Source organism: Macaca mulatta, chromosome 10 (assembly GCF_049350105.2).
Source record: "Macaca mulatta isolate MMU2019108-1 chromosome 10, T2T-MMU8v2.0, whole genome shotgun sequence".
Taxonomy (NCBI): domain Eukaryota; kingdom Metazoa; phylum Chordata; class Mammalia; order Primates; family Cercopithecidae; genus Macaca; species Macaca mulatta.
The window spans coordinates 37,881,838-37,890,000 of record NC_133415.1 but is presented as its reverse complement, the minus strand read 5'-3'; positions in this window follow the sequence as shown (position 1 = coordinate 37,890,000).

Sequence of the window (8,163 nt, the reverse complement as noted above, 5' to 3'; positions counted from 1 at the left end):
GCGCCCCGCGTGCGAGGAGGCGGACCGCCCGATCCGTGCCCGGCAGCCGCGAGGAAGTCGGCGACCACGCGCACGCGCGCACGCGGGCGGCAGCGAGGCGGGGACGGCGCTCCCCCACCCCGCGGGGCGACCCCGACGTTCGGGCAGCGAGCGAGAGGCGGACCGCGGTGCCCGGCCCGGGGGACAGTCGCGCCCGTGCGGCCGCAGCGCCCGCGCACGCCTCCGGTCGAGGCCCGGGGCCCGGCCGAGGCCCGGCTCCGAGCCCCGCCGGCGGGCGCGGGCGCAGGGGTGGCGCACGCCACTCGACGGCCAAAGGGAAGGCGACCGAAGCCGGCCGGCGCGCCCGCCCCGCCCGAGACGGGGGACCGGGACCGGGGCCGAGGGCCCCGGGCCGGGCCCCACCCCCCGGCCCAGGGGGAAGGGCGAGCGACCGGCCAGGCGGAGGTCGACCTTCACACACATCACACGAACACCTGCCCGGGAGGGACCACCGGGCCGCACTCGGGCGCACGCACGCGCCGAACGGGGCAACGCCACGCGGGGAGAGGACAGGCCTTCCCCCCCCCCACGACGCCGACGACGCCCGAGACCACACGCCTCGGGGGAGGGCCGCAGCAGGCCCGGGAAGCGAGGCGCACCCGGTTGGGGGGGGCCGCGCGCCGACCCGATGCGGAAGAGCGGGCCGGGACAAGACGAGACGCCGGGCGAGGCAGGCGGCCAAGCGGGGAGGGGGGGGCGCCGGGGGACGCCTCCGGCGCAGTCGACCGCCACCAGGACGCACGCGGGGGTCTCACCGCCAGCAGCCTCCGAGCACGAAGGCGGCCCCGCGTGGCACCTGGAGCGGCCGACCAGGCCTTCAGCGATCCCTGCGGCTCCCCCACCGCCACGCCCAGTCGCACGCGGCCAGAGCCCCCGGAGCCCGCTTCCCCCCAACACGCACCGCAAGGCCGACCCAAACCCTCCGGGCGCCCACCGGGCCGCCACCGACCTGGCCCCGAAGGCGCGCGCCGTGGGGGTACGCGGACACCGGGCCAACCAGCGTGGCCGGCGGCGGCGACGCCCCCAGAAGGCGGAGCCGGGTTCGGGCCCAGACGGGGCGGCCAACAGCATAAAAGCCGGTGAGCCGCTCGGGGAAGAGAGGATCGGCAGGCGGCGGACAGGGAAAAGGAGCACAAGGCAGGCAAGGAGCCAGGGGGCCACGGAGACGAGGGCACGGGGAACCCGCAGGGGGCTAACTCGGGCAAGCAACCCTCAGGCGCGGCCGGGCCACCAGGAAAACACGGCCACGGGATCCCACCGCCACAGACACGAGGGCGGTCCCGCAGCGCCCCGCCTGGGACGCCGAACGGCCCTTGGGCAGCCCACCGAGCAACCCCCTCACGAGCCCCGGGTCCCGCCACCGGCGGCCCCAAAGCAACCTCAGCCACAAGCCCAACACCAGGGGCCACATGTCGCCCGTCTCTCGTCCGTCCCGGACCCGGTCCCGCTCCGGGAGACCGGCGCGCCGCCCCGTGGGGACGGCTCGCTCCCCAAGGACCAGGCGGCCCCACACCCCGCGCCACGCGAACGCGGTCATCGGCAGCGGTCGCGGCTCGGCACGGGAGCGGGCGGAGAGCCGGCTCACAGCGGAGAGCGGCGTCGCGCGCCAGACGGAGTGCCACGCGCACCCGCCGCTCGCAGCAGCCTTCCCATCCGCTAGGACGTCGGGCCCGGCCCAGCGGGATCCTCCCCCAACTCGGAAGGGGGAGGCGCGGGCCACAGTAGACGACGAGCCGCGCGCTCGGCCCCCGCCGCGGGGTCCGGCGGAACCCTCACTGTCCCCCCACCTCATCCCATCGAGGCGGGGGCAGCGGAGGAGGAGGGTTCTCTGCAGGCGAGTCGCTACGGCAGCGCTACCACAACACAGAGAGAGGCGGCGAGCCGGGGGATCCGGTACCCCAAGGCACACCTCTCGGATCGCTAGAGAAGGCTTTCTCACCGAGGGTGGGTCACGCTCCCCACCCGCCAGTCGCCCCTCGTCGGGCCCGCAGAGGCGCTCAGGGACGCCTGGGGAAGGGAGGGGGCCTGCGGCGCGAGAAGAAACCTGCGGCAACCTGGAGCGTTTGCGGTCAGGGCAGGGGCCCGGCCGGCGCGCGTGCGCACAGCCCCCAAGGCCCCCCGCCGTCCACCCACCTCCTTTCTGTGAGGCAAGGCGCCTCCAGTTAACCCACACACGACCGATCGGAGGCAGAACGGCAGCCCCTCGGCGGCCGGCCGGCGCACGCGTGGCCGGCCCGAGCCCACCGCCACCGCTCACACGGCCCGCGCTCCCCCGCCAGAGGGGAGCACGGGACGTGCGCTCGCCAGACCAGGCGGCGCCCTTCCCCGCGTGGGAGGGGCGCGTCTCACTCAACCGCCTCGACCCGCACAGCCAACGAGCTCCCTCAGGACCCACGCGCGGACACCATGGCGGCGACCGGAGGAGGGGGCGCTGGGGGCGGGAGCGACACACCACCGCTCGGCCTCGGGCACCTGAGAGACAGCCCGGGGCGCTCCAGGAGCACCGCAAAGGCCCAGGCGGAGCCAGCGCTCGTGCAATACCCGAGAGGGCAGCACGGCGGGCCAGCGGGACAGCACCCCCACCGCCGCGGAGGGGGGCGGCCCACGAGGCGACGACCACAAGAGGCGAAAGCGAGGAGTGCCTGCTGCGTCAGAGGACCCCCGCTGACCCACGCCGGACGCCACGAGGCAGACGGCGGGGTCGGGACAGCGAGGTCGGGCCGGGTTCCGCACCCCAGTGCCTCCCAACGCACCGCCCGCAGGCGGGGATGGGAGACGGGGGAAACCCCGCGGGCGGGACGAGAAGAACGGGTCTCATTCACCACGAATGCCCGCCCCTCGCCCGTCGCGGCTCGGTCCCGGCCCGGGAGAGCGTGACATCACCACATCGATCAGGGAAAGCATCCCCGGAGCAGGGTCGGCCAGCCAGCCACAGCCTCCCCAGAGGCCAGCGAGCAGATCAGCCTGGCCATCCCCAGCTCCAGGACAGGGGCGGCAGACAACCCGGCAGAGACGAGGAATGCCTGACACGCACGGCACGGAGCCAGCGGGAGTGGGGTTGTCTCGGCCGCCCCAGGTGCCCGCAGCGGGGAGCGCACGGTGGCAGGGTAAGCCCGCGCCACCTTCCCCGCCGCCCCCAGGTGGGTCAGAGACCCGGACCCAAGGCGGCACCGGGAGCTGGGACGCTCGGATGCATGAGAGACCGGGCACACGGGCCCCAGCAGGCGGCTCAAGCACGAGCAGGGCCGGCTAGCCGGGTCACCGGGAGGCCGAAGACCCGCGACGCATCCAAGAGACCCAACCTCTCCAGCGACAGGTCGCCAGAGGACAGCGTGTCAGCAATAACCCGGTGGCCCAAAATGCCGGCTCGGAGTGAAACATATACCTCCCCAGGAGACAGGAGGTCGAGTCACCGACCACGCCGCCGGCCCAGGGAACCCGCGACACGGGCATCTGTCCCCAAAATCGCCACCATCGCAGCCAGACACGGAGCACCCAGGGCCCTCTGGTCGACCCCAGGACACACGCCGGAGCAGCGCCGGGCCAGGGACGTCCTCCCGGCCACCCGTGCCACGCAGGGGCCGGCCCGAGTCTCCAGAGCGAGACTCGGAAGCGTTTCCGGCCGTCCCCTCGTACGACCGGGACACACGAGGGACCGAAGGCCGGCCAGGTGTGACCTCTCGGGCCGCACGCGCGCTCAGGGAGCGCTCTCCGACTCCCCACGGGGACTTGCAAACAACAGGTCACGGCAGAGGGACCGCTCCCCGGCACCCGGGGGACGAGGCAGGACGGTCCCCGGCTCCCCACGGGGACTTGCAGAAAAAATTCGGCCGCTGCCTCAGACGGCCAGGATGCGCGCGGGCCCGCGACCGGGCCGGGAAGGGTGTCCCCAGCCTCCCACCCCAAGCCCGGTGGGTCCCCGCGGGTCGCGGGTCAGGCCTCGGGAGCCGCGGCGTGCTGGTCGACCAACCCCGGCAGCCCCACACCCGGCTCTGGCCCGAAAGCGCAGCGACAACCTCTCCCCACATAAGCCTGCACGCCTGAGCTCTGACTCACAAGTGACGCGCCAGAGCTCTGGCGCGACCGGGACAGCCCGGCTGACGACCGCGGTCTTTCCGGAGCTCTGCCTAGCTCACAGCGGGGACGGTCCCCTCCCTCGGCAGCTGCCACCGCAGCTCCGGAAGCCAAGGGAACGATATAAAAGCGGCCGCCAGATGGAGTCCGACAACCGTCGCGAACGTCACCAAGACAGATCCGGATGGCAGGCCGGCCCGCGGACCGCAAAACCGAAACCGTGAGTCGAGAGACGCTATCCCGAGGCCGAAAACGCAGCCCCTGTACCCCAACCCCACAGAAACGGTCCCCAAACCCTGTCTCTGCATGGACCGCGACACAGTCAGAAGACAACCCACGGCGTGTGGATGTTCGGAGAGGCATCTCGGTGGGAGAAACAACAAGCAAGGACTCGGTCGCGGGTCGTTGAGGACACAGGGAGACACAGAATGCGTAGGCTCTTCCTGAATCCAGACAGAGAAGGAGGGAGGGAGGGAGGGAGGGAGGGAGGGAGGGAGGGAGGAAAGGCAGGCAGGCAGGCAGGCAGGCAAACATAAAGAAGGAAACAGAGAAAGAAAGAAAGGAAGGAAAACCTAAAGGAGAGAAAGAAAGAAAAGAGAAGAAAAGAGAAGACAAATATTAATATAAGTATTTCCATTTGTATATAGGTATAACATATAAAACTACATTAAAATAGAAAAAAATTTATATGCATACACATGAATGAACAGATAAAAATGAATAAACAAAAAATAAGATAACATAACATAAGCAAATAGGCCAGGCGCGGTGGCTGACGCCTGTGATCCCAGCACTTTCAGAGGCTGGGGGAGAGAGAGAGAAAAAAAATGAAAGAAAGAAAGAAAGAAAGAAAGAAAGAAAGAAAGAAAGAAAGAAAGAAAGAAAGAAAGAGAGAGAGAGAGAGAGAGAGAGAAAGAAAGAAAGAAAGAAAGAAAGAAAGGAAGAAAGAAAGAAAGAGAGAGAGAAAGAAAGACAGAAAGAAAGAAAGAAGAAAGAGAGAGAGAGAGGGAGAAAGACAGCGAGAAAGAAAGACGAGAGAAGAAAGAAAAAAAAAGAAAGAGGAAAGACAGGAAGAAAGACAAAGCAAGAAAGCAAGAAAACAAGACAGCAAGAAAGCACGACAGAAAGAGAGAAAGAGACAGAAAGAAAAAGCAAGAAAGCAGCAGAGAGAGAGAGAGAGAGAGAGAGAGAGAGAGAGAGAGAGGCGCGAGGCGAGGCGAGGCGAGGCGAGGCGAATCTACCTGCTTTCACTACATGTGGGGAGAATCAGGAAAGCCCCCACTAACAACAAGGCCTGAAGTGGAGCTGCCATCTGTGAAATCCGAGCAGAAGAGTCCACACGGGTTAAAGACACGAAGAAAGACAGGGAAACAACTGCTCAAAGAGAAGAACAATCTGGCCCAGCCAGGGTCTGTCTCCTGAAGTTGTGTGGGCAACGAGGGAGTGGGACGGAGGGAGGGAGTGGGACGGAGGGAGGGAGGGCCTCCGAGGCTCGTGTCAAACAATAAATGATAATAAAATAAAAGGAAGTTAAAAAAAAAAATTGCGCATCATTCGTAGCATCACTGACGCCTCGAAAGGCGAGAGGCATGTGTTTATGTCACTGTGGGACTGTTTTCTTTTTTCTTTTCTCTTTTTCTTCCCTCTCTTCCCGGAAACTCACTTTTTAATTATTTCATTTTCCTTTTCTTTTTTTTTTTTTAATTTTTAATTTTACTTTCATTTTTACTTTTATTTTTAATTGCTTGAGAGGTTGTCTCCCTCTCTCGCCCAGGCTGGTGTACAGTGGCGCGATCTCGGCTCACTGCAACCTCCGCCTCCCAGGTTCAAGTGATTCTCCTGCCTCAGCTCGGCCTCCCGAGTAGCTGAGATTACAGAGGCGCACGACCATGCCCGGCTAATTTTTGGTATTTTGACTAGAGACGGACGGGGTTTCACCATACTGGCCCTGCTCGTCTGACCACCTCGTGATCCAGCGATCCACCACCCTCGGCGTCCCAAAGTGCTGGGATGACAGGCTTGAGCCACCGCGCCGGGCCTAGTTATTCCTTTTATTTTATTTCTAATTTTTAATTGTACGTATGCACGTATGCATGTATGTATGTATGTATGTATGTATGTATGTATGCATGCATGCATGTATCTATCCTTTTCTTTTTTTTTGAGACGGACAGAGAGAGACAGTGAGAAACAGAGAGAGAGAGAGAGAGACAGACAGACAGACAGAGAGAGAGAGAGAGAAACAGACGGGGGGGGAGAGAGAGAGAGAGAGAGAGAGAGAGAGAGAGAGAGACCAACAGACAGAAGGACAGGCAGAGAAAGAGAGTAAGACAGAAGACAGACACAGGGAGAGAGACAAGCGGGGGGGGGGGGAGAGAGAGAGAGAGAGAGAGAGAGAGAGAGAGCTCCCAGACATCACGAAGCCGTTTCAATGACATATTCTCTCTGGTCTTTGTCTGGGGATATTCAGTTTTTCAACGTAGGCCTCAAGGGCTCCCAGATGTCCCTTTCGAATCTCTACAAAGAGAGTGTCTCCAACCTGCCTAATCAAAACAAAGGTGTAACCCTTTAGGATGAGTCCACACATCGCAAAGCAGTTTCTCAAATACATTCTTTCTAATTTTCATCTGGGAATATTAGGTGATTCACCATAGGCCTAAAGGGACTCCCAAAAATCCATTCAGAGAGACTGCCCAAAAAAAGTGTTTCTAACCTGATGAATCCAAAGAATGGTGTATCGCTAAGAGATCAATCTACGCATCACAAATCAATGTGACAGATAGCCTCTCTCTGGTTTTAATCTGTGGATAGTCTGCTTTCCAACGTAGGCCTCAATGGGTTTCCAAATGTCCCCTCACAGATTCTACGGAAAGCGTGTTTCCAACCTCCTGGTTCAAAAGAATTATCCGTTCGAGGTGAATCCACACGTCAAAAAGCAGTTTCACCAGCAGCAGTTTTTCTCCTTTTCCTCTGGGGATGTTCACTTTCACCAGGAGCCACAAAGGGCTCCCAAATGTCCCTTCGAAGATTCTGCAAAGAACTGCTTCCAATCGGCCGCGTGCAGCGGCTCACGCCTGTCATCCCAGCATTTTGGGAGGCAGAGGCGGGTGGATCACCTGAGGTCAGGAGTTCGAGACCAGCCTGGCCAAAACGGTGAAACCCCATCTCTACCAAGAACACAAAAAATTTGCCGGGCTTGGTAGCGGGTGCCTGTGATCCCAACTACTTGGGAGGCTGAGGCAGGAGAATCCCTTCAACTGGAAGGCAGAGGTTGCAGTGAGCCGAGATGGTGTCACTGCACTCCAGCCTGGGGGACAGAGTGAGAGTCTGTCTTAAAAAAAATAAAAACATTAAGAAAAAAATACTACTACTACAACAACAACAACAACAACAACAACAACAACAACAACAACAAAATGCTTCCAATCTGCTGAATCAACAGAAAGGTTTAACTCAGTAAGAGGAATCTACACATCGCTAAAAAGCAGTTTTACAGATAGCTTCTTGTTAGTTTTTATCTACAGTTTCCTGGTTTTCACCCTAGGCCTCGAATAGCTCCCAAATGTCCTTTTGCAGATTCTACAAAAGGGCCGCTTCCAACCTGGTATATCAAAAGAAAGGTTTCACTCTGTGAGATGAATCCACACACGACAAAGCAGTTTCAGAGACAGCTTCTTTCTAGTTTTTATTTGGGGATATTCGGTTTTTCACACTAGGCCTCAGTGGGCTCCCAAAGGTATACTCGCGGATTCTACAGAAAGAGTGCTTCAAACCTCCTCAATCAAAAATTAGTTGTAATTCGGTGCCATGAATCCACACATCACAAAGCGGTATCATAGAGAGCTTCTTTCTATTTCTCTGGTGGGGATACTCGGTTTTTCACAACAGGCCCCAGTGGGCTCCCAAATGTCCATTCTGCTTCCAAACTGCTGAATCCAAAGGCAGTTTTAACTCGGTATGATGAATCCACACGTCACAAAGCTGTTTCATGAAGACCTTCTCTCTCGTTTTTATCTGAAAACATAAGATTTTTTCACCATACGACACAAG